The sequence below is a fragment of the Bos indicus x Bos taurus genome, chromosome 11, assembly GCF_003369695.1.
Source record: "Bos indicus x Bos taurus breed Angus x Brahman F1 hybrid chromosome 11, Bos_hybrid_MaternalHap_v2.0, whole genome shotgun sequence".
Lineage (NCBI taxonomy): Eukaryota > Metazoa > Chordata > Mammalia > Artiodactyla > Bovidae > Bos > Bos indicus x Bos taurus.
This window is the reverse complement of record NC_040086.1, coordinates 18,543,051-18,565,911: the sequence shown is the minus strand read 5'-3', so window position 1 is coordinate 18,565,911 and position 22,861 is coordinate 18,543,051. Positions and strand designations below refer to the sequence as shown.

General features: G+C 40.1%; 1 pseudogene; it reads right to left on the bottom strand.

Moving 5' to 3' along the window:
- Positions 1 to 3,137: 3,137 nt before the first annotated feature.
- LOC113900695 overlaps positions 3,138 to 22,861 on the bottom strand; it is a 105,106-nt pseudogene continuing 85,382 nt past the window's right edge.

Below are 22,861 nucleotides of genomic sequence, written 5' to 3'. Positions count from 1 at the left end.
CCCAGCACAGTTGCATCTTCCTTACTTAATACAGCATTTCCATGCTAGGAGAGGGGGGCTAGAAGACCAAGATAGAGAGGCGAGCTTTCGTGTCCTTGAACACTTCCTGAGAGTAACTACCAACACACTGGATATAATTGCGATTAGGACACTTGGGAAATTGAACCAGGAAAGTTCATCCTCCGATATTGAATTTTAAGGTGATTTCCAGGCATGGGGCAAGAAAAAAGGTCATTCTGAAACTGTGATCACATAGGAATATTGGTATGAGGTTTTCTAGGGCAACTTATTTAATTGGGAGTTTATCTAGGAACCTTCTAATAAACAGTGGATTTTTAGAAGAGGGATATGTTTAAGATGGATTTCTGTCTTGCACGTAGAAAATGAATACAATAGTCATTATATTTTGGGGTTATGTGAAAAAAAGAAACATTAGAATGAATGAAGTAATGATGTTTTGTATGTTTGAGTCTTGATATTTTTTTTGGACTATCAGGTCTTCTTCAGCAGCCTTTTATCTGCAGTTAGGTCCTTGTGTCTGTACACAAAGACTAAAGAGAACAGGAAGTGCACTTTTCCTTCATTATCAGTCAATTATGGAGACAGAAACATTCAGATTCAGGAATTCTATATTCTTAATATCCAAAACTTAATATCCAGGATTTTGCTAGCTTCCAATTATAGAGAAAACAGATCAAATAAACTAAATCTCTAACTCGCCAATGACTTCTGTTTTATTTTGTGATTTGCCTGGACTCCAGCAAGCTGCTTCTTTCCCCACATTTTATGTATGTTGATCCAGAATCATTTTTTGATTATTGTTAGATTGACTGAAGATTTTCATTAAAAACATGAGGAAAAGAGAAGATGTGAGGCTGCAGCAGGAGTGATAATAGAAAGCTGTCTTCCTGCAGCTCAGGTATGTGGTACATTTTGTTTCAGTTTAAAATAAAAAATTGAAAATAATTTAATTCTAGTTCACATCTCTCATCTTTACTATGTGGGGTATAACTGAACAAATGAAGCGGAGATGCATTATTCATTAGTAAATGACATTTTGGCTAGATGAAACTCTATTTATAAATAACGTGTGTGTGTGTGTGTGTGTGTACACAGAATCCAGTGACTTTGCACCATATGACCATGATGACATCATCTCCCCCTCAAATTACTCAACAAGATGAATTTTTTGTTGATAATAATTTCAGCTCTAATGGAAAGAAATATTTATCTGACACACCATGGCACCTTAGAATTGCTAAAGGAGTAACAACTGGAGATCAGGACTTGTGAGTTCAAGTCCCAACTCTGATCTTGATTGCTGATAACCTTGCCCAAATCACTGAGAACACTGACCCTCAGTTTCTTTATCTGCAAATTGGATGTGATAACATTTCCCTTATCTGCTCCGGCCCTCCTGACTGGTTCAAGCTCTCACGTGTCCATCTCACATGCCTGGATTTTCCTGTGCTTGATGTCTGTTCACACAGAATGTCCTAAGTGCTCTCCTGCCTACTTCTGCTCAACAAACTCATTTGCAGCATTAAGACCCTGGTAAAGAAACTCTTTTTTTTTTTTTTTTACCCCAGCCTCCCAAGTGAACTTTCCTGTGCCTTTCTTAGAGACACTGTGTATCATCTGTAGAGGAGATTCCCTGACATCCAGCAACCGTCTTTACACGGTTGTCTCCTGGACTAATCCTCCACACTCCTGAGGTTAGGAGTCACACATTACCCTACTCTTGTCTCTCCGTAATGCCCAGCAAGGCACCTGGCCCACGGTGGCACTAGATACATGTTTGTGGGTTTAACCAATGCACACCCAGCTTGTCCCAGGGCCGCTGTTGGTTGTTTTAAAAACCACAAGAAAAGAGACAGAGGTTCACAGAAATAATACTAATACTTGGAAAATATCTTTGCCACTTCTGGATTTCTGCTTGCAGCGCTGTATGGACGGGTGATGGCAAATCTCACCCATCTTTCACTTTCAGATATAAGAATCTGGTGCAGTCATGTAGCTTTTTCTTTCAGGTTAAATAAGCCCCAGTTCCTGTACTCATGATTTATAGGCCCCATTTTCCAAGTCTTTAATCATTTTCATTGCTTTTCTCTGGAACTATTCCAAGTTCTCTATTCACTTAAGTTTCAGGCTCCAAACTGAACATGGTATTGAAATACTGTGTGAAAAAATCATCTGTGTATTCCTATAGTCAATATTCTTATTTATACATAAATATTCCCTCCCCCCCATCAGTCTATAAATATTAATTGGACACTTATGCTGTACCTGGCACTGGACTTCAAAGCTTTTGGTAATTTTAAACATTCTGATTTTTCTCTGTGAGACAGGATTTCTCTGGTGATGTTACATGAAAAGTGTTAGTTGCTCAGTCATGTCACAACCCCATGGACTGTAGCCTGCCAGGAGATCAAACCTGGTCTCCTGCATTACAGGCTCAGATGGTAAAGAATCTGCCAGCAATGTAAGAGACCTGGATTCAACCTCTGGGTCAGGAAGATCCTCTGGAGAAAGGAATCACTACCCACTCCAGTATTCTTGCCTGGAGAATTCCATGGACAGAGGAGCCTGGGGGGCCATAGTAAATGGGGTCATAAAGAGTTGGACGTGACTGAGTGACTAATACTTTCACTTCTTTTCATTGCATGGAAAACATATTTGTAAGTGTTTATAAAGTAGTTATTTATGTAACAGTGAAATGGCTTTCCATGTTAATAAGTATGCTACCTCTTATCTGGTTTTTTAATGTGACATTAATTTAATAACTCCTGTGTTCCATGAATATAGCAAGTTTATTAATCACCCCATATTACACTGTAAATTGAAGAAGCAGAAAATTATCTAGAGATATTTTTTCATTATACACTCTGTTTTTGGTTTTTATCTGATTTTATTTATTTGTTATGGGTGGCTCAGTGGTAAAGAATCTACGTGCCAGTGCAGGAGACCCATGTTCAATCCCTGGGTTGGGAAGATCCCCAGGGGGAGGGCATGGCAACTCACTCCAGTCTTCTTGCCTGGAAAATGCCATGGACAGAGGAGCCTGGTGGGCTACAGTCCATGGAGTTGCAAAGACACAACTTAGTGAAGAAACAACAATTTATTACTCTTAGAACATCTCATTTTTGACTGTACTCAGAAGTTCTCAGAGAAGACATTCTCCATCTCTTGGCAATCTGTTCCCCGTCTTTCTCTTTGGCTACCTTCATTCTCTTGGCCAAAAGTTTAGCATGTTCTGCAGCCTCTTTCTTATTTTGCTTGATGTGCTGTTTCTCCAGAGCGATACACCAATGTTTACATTGCATAACATGGCGTAACAAGACGGTGAATGTTGGGTCTTTGGTTGTAAGTTTCTTCTTTGTTTAGGGGCTTCCTCACAACACAGTGGTGGACATCATCCTCTTTAGAGAGATTAAAAAGTTTGTGGATTCTGTAGCTCTTTGGGGCCCCAGGTGATAAGGCACGAAAGCATCAGAGAGTCCAGAAATACCCTTCTTCCCTTCTTCATGCTGACAAAGTTGAGAACACTCAGGTGGGCATTTATAATGCAATCTCGCACAGACTTGCACTTTCTCCTTGGTCTGTACCGGGAATGCCTCTCCCTCAGAAGCAAGTGTGCTCTGCCATGGGTCAACACACCCTGCTTCATGGGGAAACCTTGTCAACACTTCTGATGCTCTGTCTTTTTATGATAGCCATCTCAGTGAGTGCTCAGTGGTTTCTCGTTGTTTTTCAAGTGAATGTCACTACGGGTAACCATGTTGAGCATGTTTTCACTTGCTATTGGTTACTTTTTTTTGAGCAATGACTGTTCAAATATTCTCTCCATTTTCATTCAGGTTATAAGTCGCTTTACTGTTGAGCTCTAAGAATTCTTTATGGGTGCTGAATATATCCCTTGTCATATACTGTATTGTTGTTCAATCGCTAAGTTGTGTCAGACTCTGCAATCTCATGGACCACAGCACACCAGGCTTCCCTGTCCTTCACTATCTCTCAGAGTTTGCTCAAACTTATGGCCATTGATTTGGTGATACCATCCAACCGTTTCATTCTCTGTCGCCCTCTTCTTTTGTCCTCAATCTTTCCTAGCATCAGGATTTTCTCCAATGAGTTGACTCCTCGCATCAGATGACCAAGGTAGTGGATTTTCAGCCTCATCATCAGTCCTTCCAGTGAATATTCAGGTTTGATTTCCTTTAGGATTGACTGGTTTGATCTCTTTGATCTCAAGAGTCTTCTCCAGCACACACACTGCATATGATTTAACAAATATTTTTTTCTCATGCTGTGGGTTGGTTTTGTTATTTACCCCAGGTCTGTGCTCTGAAGAGTATTCAGGGTTGTACACTTTCTCCCAGTCCTGTAACGTCAAGCCAACCTGGGATATCCGTGTGCTATCTGCAAGGGTTTGTAATGCCCTATGCAGAGGCTCCCATACACGGTCTGTGGAGGCTCACGTGCACCGTCTTGGGAGGATACAAGTAGCCTGCTGGGCCACATGCCATCCAGTTTGGGGGGTGGCTGCCAGTGGGGTGTCTGATGGGGTTTGGGGGCCAGCCTCTAGGGTCTGTGGTCAGTTTTTGAGATCTGCACAGTGGTTTCTGTGACCCCAGCCCTTTTGCCCTGCTCCTACTCCCCCCAAGACCATTCGGCCAGGCGGATCCCCTCGATGCTCTGGATAGGGTAAGGCAGAAGTGGGCTTTGGGGCCTATGTCCCACTAGGCTGGGGAAGATGGGTGCTCATTCTGCTCTTACTTTTCCTTGTGGGTAAAATCATGGGTTGAGGAGTCTCTCCTGGCATTGAGCTGTGAAGCTGTGGAGGATGGTTGACACAGGGAATGTGAAACTCTTCTATTCTTCAGTGCCTCTATCCTTGTTTGTTTGTTTATTTTATCCTCAAAGGAAGTGCTCTAAATTCTCCCCTGGACTTCCAGGTTCCCACAGGGGTATTCCTGTCCATGAACGGTGACTAAAATTGATGTTTCTTTGGGAGTATGAGGGCTTGAATCTCCTACTCTGCCATCTTGCTGACATCCTGCATCTGTATTTCCCCAGAGCAAATTTGATAGGCTTTTCCTCTCCCATGCTGGGAGGAGAGGCCTCTTAGTTCTTCCCATATGCATGTGGGCTCAGGGTGGGAAATAGTGGCCCTTTCTTTGGACACTCTTCATAACAGATGTGGCTGTAGTGAGATCTGGATTCTCTGCAGAATGCAGAGAGAAAAGGGGCCTTTCCCTCTGTCATGATACAAAGCGCAGATCTTTCTGGATGTAAGAAGCATGGTACAGACTTGCAGCAGTGTCCAATAGAACTTTCTGTGATGATAGAAATGTTCTATACTTATGTCATAGGATACTGTAGCTGCTAGGCACATGTGGTATTCAGCTCTTGAAATGTAGCCAGTATGAGCGCAGAACTAAATTTTTAATTTTAATTATGTTTGAATGATTTAAATTTATATAGCTACATATGGATAGTGGCTACTGTACTGAAGTGCTGGTCTAGAAAATCTCTTTCTCTGTGTGTATGTTGTAAGCAATGGGAAGCAGTTTGAATTGTTGAGCAAATATCTAGGTAAAATATTATCTCGGATAGTTAGTCCTTAGTGTCTTAAAAAAAAGTTCTGGTGGTTGATCTAAACAAAAAAAGGGTATGCTTGAAGGTGAAAGAATTTTAAAAGTTCAGATTGTTATAAATCTATAAGCTTGATTTAATCTAGCCATCAACTCTCAAAATAAATGAACATAGATTTAAAGCTTTTCAATTTAAACCATCTTGAGTTTTAGATGTGTTATCTTTGAGAGAGGGATGAAAGTCTGGAAATTTTGTCTTCTTTTTGACATTTAGAGGAGATAGTTGCTAATACTATTTTTTTCCATTTTGCCTTGAGAAAACTGTATATAAAACTTATTTTTAGTATTAGTTAGTGGTCTTTTAATAAATTTTGATTAAGTTTTTAGGGATTTTGGTAAGAGATTTTTTTGAATACTATCTTAGGGGGAATAAACATTGTGAGTTGATTTTTTTTTTTTCCCATTTCTGAATACCCTTGAGCATTTAAAGAGCAGCATTGCATGAGAAATGCCTCCCCCTTCACAGGCAGTTTTTAGTCACTGGCCAATATGAAGAGTTAAATGTCTACCTGACTTTGGCAGCACGAGGTGCAGTCTCCTCTGAATTCTGCTATTCTTTGATTTCATCAAAAGGCATATTTGCATATGGACTGATAAGGCACCTTGGCACTGAGATCCTGGATTTCATACAGGCACACACTTGGCACAAGACTGATGAAAACTCAATTATGATTTATGTCTATGCAACAGAATTTCCTATTGATTACCTGCCAGAACCATGATAAAGCAATGTTAGGCCTGAAGCCAATTCTTCCCAGCTGTAATCTCTTCTTAGGTTTTGTACTCTATGCCTTTGCTGGAGTTTTCTGAGCATTTGTGAACAAAAATGGTTCACAGCAATGATCTTTAGATATGCAAACTAGTCTGCAATAAAGGATCCTCTTCTTAGTGTCTTGGTTTACTTTGTATTTACCTTTCAACCATTTGGGGTTTATCCAGAACCTGCTTATATTCTTTATATTGTTCTGAGTTTTATAGGATGTAGAAGAAATGGAAAACATGGAACTTGTCTATAGTTACCTGGAGGAGGTCAGTTGTCCAGAGATGAAGATGTTATCCAAGAAGCAATTGCCTTCTATTATTGATACATTGGTGAAATCGAGCGACATGACAGAGTGATCAAAGTGGAGCCAAAACTAGACTGAGAGGCTTCTTGGTACATGATTATTAATGGAGAAAAGACATTAAAAATAAAAGAAATTACAACTAGGTAGAGAGAATATGGAATGAGGGTCATAAAGGGGGTTCTTGTGGGAAACCTAGCTTCCTTGATAGTTTTCTATTGAGACGTGAACATTTTATTCCTCATATTGAAAAATAATACATTTATTTTAAATATTTAACTTTGAAACAGCTTAAAATATCTAACATTAAAATAGTGCTCCTTGGGTGCTTGGCCCTGTTCTAAGCATTTCATACATATTGGCTCATTTGAATCTCAAAACATCTCCATGAGGAAGTTCTATTATTATCTCCATGTACAGGCTAGTTAACTGCAGACCAGAGACAGTAAAAGACTTGTCTAAGGTCCCACAGCTAGAGGTGGTGGTGCTAGAGTTTGAACCCAGGCAGTGGGGCCCCGGGCTCTGCGCAATCAACCACCAATCTGTACAGCCTCTCATCAGTGGAGAACAACAGAAAGACACACTCCATGGCTTATGTTGTGGCTCCTCAAACAATAAGAGAGGTGTCCCTTTCTCATGATGAGGAATAGAAAGGTCACTTCTTTAGGTACATGGTCACTTACAGTTGGATGGGCAAGGTATCCTCATTACTGCTTAAAGCTGCCAGTTTTAAAGAGCCTTCAATTCTGTAGAATAAGTTCAGGACTGTATAAGTTAGAATACGTTAGGACTGTATCGTGGGTTGAATTGTGTTCCCTTGAAAAGATGTGTTGAAATTGTAACCCCCAGTATCTCAGAATATGACCTTATTTGTAGATAGGGACATTGCTGAGGTAACAAATTTACTTTGTTATGGCAGGTCTAGGGAACAGGTTGAAAGTGGTTTTCAGATATTTGATGTGGCATCCTATTAGTTGAGAACTATTTAAACTCTCAAGAGGGGATCCACTTTCTGCATATAGAGAGTAGAACAACTTAAAACCTCCACAGGGAGATTAATGAGCTATCACATGTACTAAAAATCTCACGTGACAGATTAGAACTTCATACAGTTGAAAACTTATTTCAAATTTTATCACTACTTAAAAAACAGTTCACATCAGAATCTGTGTTAGGCTACTGTACTAAATAATGTATAGTTAGATTCTAGGGAAGTAATTTTTTTCCTCCAAAGATATTCAAGGGCCTTTCTCCTCAACTTTTCCACCATTATTTATGCTATAGGTACAGCTTCACTTGATTGGATGAACAGTATAGTTTATTTTGTACTCTAAGAGGATTGTATTTCCTGTCCTAAATTATGTTTTGTTATTGTTCAGTCGCTAAGTTGTATCTGATTCTCTGCACCCCCGTGGACTGGAGCACACAAGGCTCCTCTGTCCTCCACTATCTCCCAGAGTTTGCTCAAATTCATGTCCGCTGAGTCAGTGATGGTATCTAACCTTTTCATCCTCTGCCGTCTCCTTCTCCTTTTGCCTTCGATCTTTCCCAGAATCAGGGGTTTTCCAGTGAGTTGGCTCTTCACATCAGGTGGCCAAAGTATTAGAGCTTCTGCTTCAGCAACAATCCTTCAGATGAATATTCAGGGATGATTTCCTTTAGGACTGACGGGTTTGATCTTGCAATTCAAGAGACTCTCAAGGTCTTCTCTAGCACAACAATTCGAAAGCACCAATTCTTCAGCATTCAGCCTTCTTTATGGTCCAACTCTCACATCCGTATGTGACTACTGGAAAAACCATTTGCGGGCAAAGTGATGTCTCTGCTTTTTAATATGCTTTCTAGGTTTGTCATAGCTTTTTTTCCCCAGGAGCAAGCATCTTTTAATTTCATGGCTGCTGTCACCATCTACAGTGATTTTTGGAGCCCAAGAAAATAAAATCTGTCACTGCTTAATAAGTTATAGCTATCCTTTATTGGACAATAGCCCTAAACTGTATGCCAGGTATTTTATTATCAAATTAAGAGTTTAGTTTTCATAGACTAATGCTTTATATGTGGAACAGTAAACATTAAGCAAAGTTTATTCCTTTAAAGACCACCGCTAACCTCTTCAGTCTCTCCTAGATAAATAGATATGTTAGAGATATTGAATTGTTGGTGCACTTATTGAAAATCCCTTGCTCTTTATCCTTGTATATAAGATTTGGCTGTTTGAATAGCTCAGTGTAGACAGAGCCTCTCTGTATTGTGGCTGTGTGTGTACCACTAGCCTGTGTCAAGACTCATTTTAATAAGCAGTCCTGTGTATCTTGTTGTATGAGTGGTAACAAAGTTATAATGATTGCTAATTATACCATCTATTTTGAAGATCTCAGGGAAAGTTTCTGCCTGCTCTGAGTACAAGAGCAATTTTATAAAACTTCCCCTATTATGGTTCTGCTCAGATCAGAGCCAATAGGAACAGTCTTTCAACATGGCAGACGATAGCTTTTGGGATTATAAAGGATTGTATTTAGTTTTTCCTTCTTTAAAACTTGGCTCATAATGATCCGGTTAGGCTGACTTCAACCCCCCTCTCTCTTGGCTATAGAGAAAACAAGCAAACACTCTTACATGAATATTAAAGCTCTATTATTTCAAATAAGGAGTGGCCTGAACAAGCCTCTGACCCCACTGGCCAATTATTGTCCAAAAGAAAGGCCACTTGGCCTTTTCTTCTTTTTTCTCTTTCCAAACAAGTTACTGTCTTTGCTGGATAGTCTTATCTTTTTGCGGATTTATAAATAAATAATAATCCCCTACAACTTGTTTCTATTTCCTAGATGTGCATTTCATAATGGTTTGTCATGGAACACACAGAAGTAGTCTGCTCAAAGCTAAAAATGCTTTCAGGGCTTTGTGCATGTTTTATTTTGCCTGAAATGGGAGTCTGGTTATCTTCAACTAATTCAGACTAATGCTATTTTGTCCATGCTAATGGAACTGGGACATCATCTGCCTGTTCATCTGGCTCTACAATGGGTTCAGAAGAATTTTCTGGGAATCATCCTGGCCTGCCTTGCTAGCGCTTCCTCTGCTCACCTTTTTGGAGGGCAAGTGGCCTGGCTGTGCATCAGACATTTGTCTTGATGGCAAGTCTGCAGAGTCCCCACCTTCTGGAAAGGATACGAACTCTAGCCCCAGCTCTGGGCTCTGCTTGGATACCAGAGGATGACTCAATGGCACACAGAATGCTTCTCTCGATGCGTTTGCTGTCACCACACAACATTAATCAAAAGCTGGGAGGAACAACATTTAGAGAGGACTGCCAAGTTCATCCACCTCCTGAAACTCTAAATTAAATTCCTGAGTCAAAACTGATCAGTGAGTCTGGAACACTCTTTTGTTGGGTCGGCCATCCCTGCCTTCTCTTTCTACTTCTCAGAAGGGCAGCTTTTCTCTGTGTTGTGTCTGTGCATGTACCACTGGGCTTGCGTCAAGACTCATTTTAATAAGCAGTCCTGTGTATCTTGTTGTATGAATGGTAACAAAGTTATAATGATTGCTAATTACACCATCTATTTTGAAGATCCCCAGGAAAGTTTCTGACTGTTCTGAGCACCAAGAACAATTACACTTTGTTGGGAAATTTGGCATGGACACTGAATTGAGTGACTGATGAGGTTTCTCTTTTCATGTTGGCTGCCAGAAAATTTAGGGCTAGATTTATGTTCACCTATTGCACATGTGCAAGTTGCGGTGATATGCATTTTTAAACTCATTCCTTGCTGTGTTTCAGCTCCTCTCTGGTTTTACTTTCTTCTCTTGCCTTACTTTTAACTGTTGCTATTACATCTCCTGTGTGTCATTTTATAGGCTGTTTCAAATCTTTTCAAGAATAGAGAAAAATATGAAAATAAGCACATATACATAAGCAAGATAATATCAAATAAGGTTATGAAGGATGGTTGCAGATTGGTTAGTGGAGACAAAATGGGGATTTTCAGATGTAGGGAGCAACATGGACAGACATACAAAGGTAAAGTGAATGGTTTTGTCAAGGGATCTGATAAAAATCTTCGTTATTACAGTAAAAATGATGTAGCAAACCTGCTCAACTGAGCTCTCTAAACTAGAATATGGAAAAGAGATGCATGATATAAAAATGGAATTGCTCTTAAAATCTCTCAGCCTGATATATTTTATTTCAGAAATAAATTTGTGGAAATATTTCAGTTGCTATACACTGGAAAGAAACCTAGAAGCACTCAGAAAATAAAGCACATTGAGATAAGAAAATTGTATTGGTATCTTTTAGCTTAATACATCTTCCTTTTTTATTTAAATATTTCAGAAAGAGTTAGGTGATGACATTTTTCATTAATTATCCCTTCCAGAGATCCTGCCTACATCTATTTGAGAAACAACATGGGGAAACACTAAACATTTTAAGGTAAGATTAAGTGTAAATTGGAAATTCAGTTGAATAATGATGGCAATAATTTAAATACAGACAAGAAACATTATGGCTACTTTCTTTACCTAGGAATCTTCTAATATCAAAGTGTCATTTTCATTGATTAGTTCCATGAGGTTAAGGAATTTTTGTCTAGTTGATTACTGCTATATCCCAGGTATTCAACCCATTTACCAGAATGTGATAGATGATCAGTACATATTTGTTGAATGAGTGAATAAATGAAATGCAATATTTAGACTATATTTGTACAGTCAGGATGAAATTATTTTTAATAGGTGATTAAAAAATATATTTACTTATAATTGAAGGATAATTGCTTTACAGTATTGTGTTGGTTCCTGCTATCCATCAACATGAATCGGCCATTGGCCAGCATGTCCCCTCCCTCTTGAACGTCCCTCCCACCTCCCACCCCATCCTACCCCTCTAGGTTGTCACAGAGCAGTGAATTTGAGCCTCAATCGGGATAAAATTGATTTGAACTTGGGGAGGCAATGACAGGGACTTAACTTTTAACCCATTTGGGGAATATAGACTAAGGTAAAATTCCTTTTAGAGTTAATATACTGATAGCTATTCAAATGTTACCATTCAAGTGATTACTTGAAGGCGTTTTCCCTCCACAGTTTGGAGCCTACCCCAGAATGATTGTTTTGTGAAATAATTGTCCTGTTGGTGATAGAATAATGAATGCTGGTGATGTGAGGACCTTAAACACCAGGAACCCCTCCCTGCAGAGGTCAGGGGACAGTCATTGGGAGGTGATATCCCTGGTTCAGATCACTTAGCCATATTCCTAAGAGATTACATGGCTCTGCAGTGATGCACACTCACTCTGGAGATGGTCAAGTCCCTACTAGAATGCTATCTCATCTGTTAGATGAGAATAGTAGTTCCTACTTCATAGGATTTTTTTGAGAATGTGATGAAATAATGAATGTATTTAGAAGAGTGCCTGGTATAATTTAAATCAAGAGTTCAAAACTATGGCCAAATTATAGCATTAGAAAGTAAGGCACAATTTGCTTGAGAGTTCAAAGTCATCTTATATTAAATTTTCCCTGATGCCCAAGTCGAATGGATTACTTCCTTCTCTACAACACCTATTTAGTGTTTTACAGGCCTGTGACTACTCACCTCTCAAATAGTACCCCTTGTAAAGGCAGAGTGTGCCTGCATGGTAGGCAATTTGAAATTGTTAATTTTACTTGAATGCTTACCAGTATTATCCTTCAATGAAATTAATGCAGTGGTCTGAAACCAAGGCATTCTATACAGAGACACCTTTAATGATTAGTCCAATTATTCAAATGATGAATCTTTCAGAGAGGAATAATTTAGTCATACTGGCTATTTGTCTAGATAAGGGTTTTTCAAACTTGGCACTATTGACAGTTTGGGCTGGATAGTTTTTTGTTATGTGGCAGTGTCCTGTGCCTTGTAGAGGGGTTTAGTAGGATCCCTGACCTCTACCCACTAAACATCGGTAACTCCTGCCTGCCTCACCAGTTGTGACAATAAAACATGTCTCTAGACATTATAACAAGTGTCCCATTGAGCAAAATAATCCCCAGGTAAAGAACATTGGGATAGATCATAACAAATAGTTGCTTCTCTTTATTACATTTTATAATAATCTATGGAATATATTTTAAAATAAGATCATGGAGTCTTCCAGAGGCAATTAAAAATAAAGAATGGTAATTCTCCATTCTGTAATGTGCAGAGAGTTGGAAACTTTTGATGTAGCTCTCGGTTCTCTGGATTGAAGATACAGAAGTTCCACAAGCCTCTGGGGAAGCCCTGCTTTTGTGCCCATTTAAACAGTATATGAGCTTCATGTTTGCCCTTCTGTGATGTATTATATAAAGACTCTCCAGCCAAAATTGCTGGAGAATAGGTATAAATATTGCTTCCTTTCAAATTTTTTTTGCATTGTTTGTTCATTAATTTCCTGTGTACACATTTGCCTTGTCCTTTGCAGGTGTACAAAGCATTCTAGGTCATTTTCTGGGTCTATAGGATAGAGTAGGACAGGAGGTTTGAGGTGACCGTGACTCACATCTCAGGGCCTTTCTGCACATCGACAGTGGCTAACACACCTGGTGCTTGGAACATCTCCTAGCATGGCTGCTGGAGCAGACTTTCAGCACCCACTCCATTGCTCTCCAGCTGCCCTGCCCCACAGACAATCAGAGCATTGTGCAGAACAATCCTGGTGCTGTTCAGAGAACATAGCCCAGGGCCCAGGGGTTGCTGTTTATTTGTGGCACTAGATCAAGAATGATACGGTAGTAGCTTCGTGGATATGCTTAGGAAAGACTTGTATCAACAGCACCTGAGGCTCTGGCCTCTCTCTCAGCCCTCTGTTTCTGTTTCCACTGAAAACAATGCCATATGTATCCGAGGAGTTGGATCTGTTCTGAGAAAACATGCACTAGGAATACACCCAAGCCCACGGTGGGCTGTTGCCACATCCCTTGGTATTTCTCTGTCTCATGTGAGGGAGAGTAATGTTGTGCATGTTTTGTTAGGTGCCTGTTGACTTATAGATCAGGGTGGGGATGGGCAGTGATGGGAGGATAGAAGGAAGCTGAGATGGCTCTGAAAGAACCAGATGCCCCCTGTCTCCATAAAGTACCCCCTATCTTCAGCTGAAAAAGAGTTTATATGAAGACTGTTTCCATACTTTGGTCATGCTTCAATCATGCATGTGACCAGATTAAAAAAAATCACACTTAAGTGGTGGAGGTACAAACTTCAGTTTATCTGAACAGAAAATAAAGGTGGAAAAATATTAGTGACAAGGAAGATTGGCTAAAGGAAGGGCAACAATAAATGAACCATAACTTTTTCCAGATTTTTGTGAGAAGAAGGCTGAGCGCCAAAGAACTGATGCTTTTGAACTGTGGTGTTGGAGAAGAATCTTGAGAGTCCCTTGGACTGCAAGGAGATCAAACCAGTCAATCCTAAAGGAAATCAATCCTGAATATTCATTGTAGAAACTGATGTTGAAGTTGAAGCTCCAACACTTTTCCCACCTGATGTGAAGATTTGACTAATTAGAAAAGACCTTAATGCTGGAAAAGATTGAATGCAGAAGGAGAAGGGGATGACAGAGGACGAGATGGTTGGATGGCATCACCAACTCAATGGACATGAGTTTGAGCAAGCTCCAGGATTTGCTGATGGACAGGGAAGGCTTGTATGCTGCAGTCCTTGGGATCGCAAAGAGTCAGACGTGACTGACTGAACAACAACAACAAATAGTTCTGACTTAAATACAGATAAAGCAGAGTTGTGAACAGTGTTTAGGAAAAACATACAAAAGAAATGTTGTCACTTATTGAAGTGCTTTTTAACACTAAGTTTATATGAAGCATGGAAGAAAGCATAATTTGAACATTAGTGACTTGAGTTGGCACAATGTTTTTTATTGACTATTATTCAGAGCTATGGCCATTATATTTTCCTGTTCTGATTTTAATAAGAATATTTTCAAGCACATTTTTACTATTTTATGACCAGAGTGCTAACTCTGGCAACAGGAAATTTGTAAAACTGTACAATACAGCCCTTCCAACATGGTTCCATCAGTTATACACCAATAAATAACAGTGATTTCAAGGATGATTAATCATAATCATTATAAAGCACTTTGGCCAAGCCAACATCTGTTTCCATGGATACAGCAGCCAGCCATCTCTGTTCTGTAATTTATATGTTTCAGTTATTGTTCCCAGATGACTATGAGGACCATTCCACACAATATGACCTTTTAACTTCCGACCCCAATGGACTCTCTGGTTTACATGCAGCCTGTACTCCTTTTGAGAATTTTTTGTTGAGAATTTTGGAGCTCTGAGGAAATGAAGCAGGATTTCAAAGGTCTTCCCATTATTGCTTCCTTGAAGAGGCAAAGTGAAAAAGCACAGTCAGTAACAAGCAACCAGTAGCGCTGACGATGCTCTCAGCGAGTCAGGGGTACGAAGACTCACAGGCATCGGAATGGCCCACTCTATGTCATGCTGAAATTGAGTGCAAAGCTGGTTCACAACCGGGTGTCCTGACTCTCAGGCCAGGGCTCATTTTTCCCCTCAATTATTTTAGACAGATATGTTTTAGTCAGCTCTTTACTGAATGAATTTTTATTGAAACATACTATGTTCAAGGCTCAGTGCCGGTAAGATAATGGCAAGTCAACAAAAAGTCAAAACTTGTCCTAGTTCTGTCCTTGTGGCTCAGAAACAGGCTAGTGGGGGAGTCTTGCATTGAGCAAATAGTCAAAGAGGCCAATGCACAGTTAGCCTGTGACAAATGTCGAGGAGGTGAGAGTTATCATACCCTGAGGGCCTGTCGTTAGGCATTAGGCTCAGTCACAAAGTTAAGGACAGGCTTCTCTGTGGCAGTGTCACCTAAGCTGAGATCTGAAGAAGGAATGAACTATGTGAAAATTGGAGGAAATAATGTGTCAGGAGCCAACATGTGCAAATGCCCCACGGCAAGAGGAAGCAAGGTGAAGTCCAGCACTAAAAGAAGGTCACAACGGGAGTGTAGAAATATGGGAAAGAATCTGGATTATGCAGGTCTCGTGTAGCCCAGAATGAATATTCTGTCAATTCTAGTTACAGAAAGGACTCACCTGAAGTAGCCCAACTTGGTTGAGTTGCATCAGAATCGGAAAGAGTAGCTGGGGACTAGTGACTGGAGTCTCTCTAGCTTGAAGGGTAGAATCATGCTTTGGTTCTTTGCCCCTTTAAATACTCTACTTTGATTTTTTTCCCACTCACCTCTGCTGTGAAGCCCAGATGCTGAAGGTGACAGGAAAGCCTTGATGCTTGTCTGTCGTTGGCTACTCTGACTTAATACTCTTACGTATCCAGAGTTCTGATACGTCAGAACTCTGAGAGTTCTGGTTCTCTTCTCCTCAGCAGAGGAGAGAGGCCATGACCCGAACTGTTGTCATGGGGCAGAAAGAATTGGTTTCACGAAGACATTTCTCTTTCTGTACATACGATTCGAGATAGTTCTCCCGTGTACTGAATGTGTAAAACACCATATGAAGCATACCTGCCTGCATTAGTTTTACATGCTGTGTATCAAGTAACCATATACAAAGCAGATCAAAACAACACATATGTATTATCTCACAGCTTTTTTAGGTCAGGAGTCTGAACACGGCTTAGTTGAGTCCTCTGCAAGGATTTGATCAAGGTGTCGACCAGGGCTGCATTCTCATCAGGAGGCTTGACTGAGAAAAGGCTTGCTTCCATGCTCATGCTGGTTGTTGGAATAATTAATTTACTTGTGGCTGTAGGACTTAAAGCAGCTTGCTTTTTCATAGGCAGCAAGGTAGAGCAAGTTGCTTAGCAAGATAGAGTCTTGTCCAGAATAATATAATCCTGGGAATTAAATCATATCATCTTTGCCATATTCCACTGGTTAGAATAAAGTCACAGGTAACCAGTCCACAATCAGAGGGAGAGGATTATTACAAGGACATGAACACCGAGAGTCAGGGATCGTGAAACCATTCTATCTGCTATGCTATTCATGCTTTAACATCACACACATATTCTCAGGGATTGTCTGTGTAATGCCTGGGTGAATTTTGTATTCTCCCTGGCTCACTGGGTCAGAGAGACCTCTGGATATGGTTTGATTGCCACATAAGTGTAACATTGGAAGCCTGATAGAAAGTGAAATTCCCTTGGTAGAAATCCCCTAGCCTGGTTCCTTGTAGAACGAATGACAGATGGAGCACCAGCTACTTTGGGTGGTGAGGGGATGGATGAGGTTTTTCTCTAGTTCACCCTTCTTCCCTTAGAAAGGAATCAGCAATGAGGTCGATAGACTGACACCAAGGGAGGAGCAGGGGACCTGGCTCTAAAGACAGGAGAAAGCAGATTTGGGGTGGGAAAAGGCACTGGCTGAATTGGATGGAGTTCTGGCTCTGCTGCCTTTGGTGGGTCATCCCCCTCCTGTGGGATGTGCTAATAAAATGAAACAGGCAAATTGAAACAGTGATTTCTTAGTGTCTGTAGTGGTAGGGTGTATGTGTGCTTGTGTGAGAGAGAGACAGAGAGACAGAGATAGAGACAGACATGGGGACAGAGACAGACACAGAGACACCGAGATACAGACACAGAGGGATGGGGTAGAGATCTGTTCAGTTCAGTTCAGTCGCTCAATCACGTCTGACTCTTTGCGACCCCATGGGGTGCAGCACGCCTGGCTTCCATGTCTATCACCAACTCTCGGAGTTTACTCAAACTCATATCCATCGAGTCGGTGATGCCATCCAACCATCTCATCCTCTGTCATCCCCTTCTCCTCCCGCCTTCAATCTTTCCCAGCATCAGAGTCTTTTCTAATGAGTCAGTTCCTTGCATTGGGCGGCCAAAGTATTGGAGCTTCAGCTTCAGTGTCAGTGCTTCTAATGAATATTCAGCACTGATTTCCTTTAGGATGGACTGGTTGGATCTCCTTGCAGTCCAGGGGACTCTCAAGAGTCTTCTCCAACACCTCAGTTCAAAAGCATCAATTCTTTGGTGCTCAGCTTTCTTTATAGTCCAACTCTCACATTCATACATGACCACTGGAAAAACCATAGCCTTGACTACACGGACCTTTGTTGGCAAAGTAATGTCTCTGCTTTTTAATATGCTGTCTAGGTTTGTCATAACTTTTCTTTTGAGGAGCAAGTGTCTTTTAATTTCATGGCTGTAGTCACCATCTGAGGTGATTTTGGAGCCCATGAAAATAAAATCTGTCACTGTTTCTATTGTTTCTCCATCTATTTGCCATGAAATGGTGGGACCAGATGCCATGATCTTTGTTTTCTGAATGTTGAGTTTTAAGCCAACTTTTTCACTCTTCTCTTTCACTTTTATCAAGAGGCTCTTTAGTTCTTCTTTGCTTTCTGCCATAAAGGTTGTGTCATCTGTGTATCTGAGGTTATTGATATTTGTCCTGGCAAGCTTGAGTCCAGCTTGTGCTTCATCCAGTCCAGCATTTCTCATGATGTCCTCAGCATGTAAGTTAAATAAGCAGGGTGACATTACACAGCTTTGATGTACTCCTTTCCCGATTTGGAACTAGTCTATTGTTCCATGTCTGGTTCTAACTGTTGCTTCTTGACCTGCATACAGATTTCTCAGGAGGCAGGTCAGATGGTCTGGTATTCCCATCTCTTTAAGAATTTTCCACAGTTTGTTGTGATCCATACAGTCAAATAAATATGCTGTTTAGGTTGGTCAGATGGTAAAGTGTCTGCCTGCAATATGGGAGACCCAGGTTTGATTCCTGGGTCGGGAAGATCCCCTGGAGAAGGAAATGGCATTCCACTCCAGCACTCTTGCCTGGAAAATCCCATGGATGGAGGAGCCAGACAGGCTACAGTCCATGGGATTGCAAAGAGTCAGGCACGACTGAGTGACTTCACTTTCACTTTATACAGTCAAAGGCTTTGGCATAGTCAATAAAGCAGAAGTAGATGTTTGGCCACAGCAATCAGAGCAGAAAAAGAAATAAAAGGAATCCAAATTGGAAAAAAAGAAGTAAAACTCTCACTATTTGCAGATGACATGATCCTCTACATAGAAAACCCTAAAGACTCCACCAGAAAATTACTAGAACTAATCAATGATTATAGTAAAGTTGCAGGATATAAAATCAACACACAGAAATCCCTTGCATTCCTATACACTAATAATGAGAAAACAGAAAGAGAAATTAAGGAAACAATTCCATTCACCATTGCAATGGAAAGAATAAAATACTTAGGAATATATCTACCTAAAGAAACTAAAGACCTATATATAGTAAACTATAAAACACTGGTGAAAGAAATCAAAGAGGACACTAATAGATGGAGAAATATACCATGTTCATGGATTGGAAGAATCAATATAGTGAAAATGAGTATACTACCCAAAGCAATTTATAGATTCAATGCAATCCCTATCAAGCTACCAACGGTATTCTTCACAGAGCTAGAACAAATAATTTCACAATTTATATGGAAATACAAAAAACCTCGAATAGCCTAAGCTATCTTGAGAAAGAAGAATGGAACTGGAGGAATCAATCTACCTGACTTCAGGCTCTACTACAAAGCCACAGTCATCAAGACAGTATGGTACTGGCACAAAGACAGAAATATAGATCAATGGAACAAAATAGAAAGCCCAGAGATAAATCCACGCACCTATGGACACCTTATCTTTGACAAAGGAGGCAAGAATATACAATGGATTAAAGACAATCTCTTTAACAAGTGGCGCTGGGAAAACTGGTCAACCACTTGTAAAAGAATGAAACTAGAGCACTTTCTAACACCATACACAAAAATAAACTCAAAATGGATTAAAGATCTCAACATAAGACCAGAAACTATAAAACTCCTAGAGGAGAACATAGGCAAAACACTCTCTGACATACATCACAGCAGGATCCTCTATGACCCACCTCCCAGAATATTGGAAATAAAAGCAAAAATAAACAAATGGGACCTAATTAAACTTAAAAGCTTCTGCACATCAAAGGAAACTATTAGCAAGGTGAAAAGGCAGCCTTCAGAATGGGAGAAAATAATAGCAAATGAAGCAACTGACAGACAACTAATCTCAAAAATATACAAGCAACTCCTACAGCTCAACTCCAGAAAAATAAATGACCCAATCAAAAAATGGGCCAAAGAACTAAATAGACATTTCTCCAAAGAAGACATACAGATGGCTAACAAACACATGAAAAGATGCTCAACATCACTCATTATCAGAGAAATGCAAATCAAAACCACTATGAGGTACCATTTCACGCCAGTCAGAATGGCTGCGATCCAAAAGTCTACAAGCAATAAATGCTGGAGAGGGTGTGGAGAAAAGGGAACCCTCGTACACTGCTGGTGGGAATGCAAACTAGTACAGCCACTATGGAGAACAGTGTGGAGATTCCTTAAAAAACTGGAAATAGAACTGCCTTATGATCCAGCAATCTCACTGCTGGGCATACACACTGAGGAAACCAGAATTGAAAGAGACACATGTACCCCAATGTTCATCGCAGCACTGTTTATAATAGCCAGGACATGGAAGCAACCTAGATGTCCATCAGCAGATGAATGGATAAGAAAGCGGTGGTACATATACACAATGGAGTATTACTCAGCCATTAAAAAGAATACATTTGAATCAGTTCTAATGAGGTGGATGAAACTGGAGCCTATTATACAGAGTGAAGTAAGCCAGAAAGACAAACACCAATATAGTATACTAACACATATATATGGAATTTAGAAAGATGGTAACAAGAACCCTGTGTATGAGACAGCAAAAGAGACACTGATGTATAGAACAGTCTTATGGACTCTGTGGGAGAGGGAGAGGGTGGGAAGATTTGGGAGAATGGCATTGAAACATGTATAATATCATGTATGAAACGAGTTGCCAGTCCAGGTTCGATGCACGATACTGGATGCTTGGGGCTGGTGCACTGTGATGACCCAGAGGGATGGTATGGGGAGGGAGGAGGGAGGAAGGTTCAGGATGGGGAACACATGTATACCTGTGGCAGATTCATTTTGATATTTGGCAAAACTAATACAATATTGTAAAGTTTAAAAATAAAATAAAATTAAAAAATTAAAATGAATAAAAAAATAAAAAAGATGTTTTTCTGGAACTCTCTCATTTTTCGATGATCCAGTGAATATTGGCAATTTGATCTCTGGTTCCTCTGAAGGGAAAGCTAGAAAGTGAGAGGCTTTAAATCCTAGATTATGGCCTTTGGCATCACTTCATCCTCCCAAAAGAAAGATAAGACTCAGCAGAAAAATGATTTGCCCAAAGTGTTGTGTTAGTTTATCAACAGTGCTGGGCCCAGAGTTGACATTTTCTGATTTCCAGTTTGTGCTTTATTACTTTGCCATGAATTGCTAGACTAAGGTTGGAGGAGGACTCAGGAGCTTTCAGGAGGATAGAAAAATGGAAGAAGGGAGGAACTCGAGAAAGACAATGATAAGACCCCTAATTATAAACCTCACCCATTCAGTGGGGCGCTCAGTGGGCCTTACTGCTTTGAACAAAGTGTTTCTACTTTAAAAAATGTGACTCTCGGATAAACATTCTGTCACACTTAGGCTGCTCTTTACCATGTTACATAGGAAGCAAGGAGCATTTTGCTTTGTTTTATTGTGCAACACTGGAGGGCTTGCTAAGCATGGTGTACTGCAGGCCTTTTGCGGGGAGCTGATGACCTTACTCAGGCCTTTCTCTGAGCCTTGTAAGTGGTGGCTTGGAGCCCTAGCATAATATAAGACCCCTAAGGCAAGGCTGCTGACGGTGCTGTCACCTCTTGTACCCAAGGCCAGCAGCCACCCCTGCCCCATGTGTCACAGCCTGGAGAATTTCACTCGGCCTTCCTTGCTTGTAATCTTGAGGATGCAAATGGAAACAATAATTAGTCACAATTTTCACCACCAGATTGGTAAAAATTAAAAAGACTGAAATAATCAGAGGGGTATAAATGATATAGCCACTTCGGAGAGCAATTTGGCAGTTTCCCAAAAAACTAACAGTGCATACACATCTCATTTTTAAACCCCAAAGAGATAACTCTCCAACTGCATAAGCAGACCTGCTTGCTCAAAGCTACTTCTCATTCAGCATTGTTTATGAAAGTAAAATATTGGAAACAGCCCACATGAAAAAAAAGAATGAAATATCCAAATAGAAAAATACAATTGTGTTTGCTTACACAATGCAACACAATCCAGTGGTGAAAAAGAGTGGACACAATCAAAGAGGTTATATATTGATAGATCTCAAAAATATAATGCTAAGTGGAAATACTACAGAACAATATGATTTTATGATGCAATTTATTTAAATGTGAAAAGTAACACAAAATAGCAGTTTGTATTATTTATGGATGTTGTTGTCATTGCTTAGTCACTAAGTCATATACGACTCTTTTGTGACCTCATGAACTGTAGTCCATCAGGCTCCTCTGTCTATGGGATTTCCTAGGCAAGAATTCTGGAGTGGGTTGCCATTTCTTTCTCCCAACTATATTGAGATCTTCCCAACTGAGGGATTGAACCCGCATCTCTTGTGTCTCCTGCATTGGCACACCACTTTGCCACTGAGTGGCCGGCTCTTTGTCATTGAGCCACCAGGGAAGGTGTATATATATGTATCAAAGTATTATAATGGATTGGAAAGTTTAATAGCAAAGTGCTGGAATTGCTCCTGAGACAGAGCAAGAAAACGGGGTCAGAGGGTAAGAGACTAAGGAGATGTTAACTTGACTTATTTCTTTAGAAAACACAAAAATTTAGAATGTCAACATATGATCAATTTTTGTGTGTATGAGGTGGGAATAGGGTTTTTATTTTATCCTTTGAGATTTTCAGAAGTTTTCAAAAATATGAATGAAGTTCACCATTTCATAACAACTGGAGGAATTTGAAACATCATAAATCTACCTTCCTGTATTTGTGTGATGAGAGTACCCTGAGCTGAAAAGGGTGTCAGAGGGTTGGCTTCAGAAGAATTTGGGATAAGGGCATGTAAGGGTATATAATGTGGAGATATAAACGGGCAGCAATGTCCAGAAGTGACCCCTTTGCCAAACACATTCAAATGCATTTGGAACTGCAAAGCTTTTCAAAAAGCAGT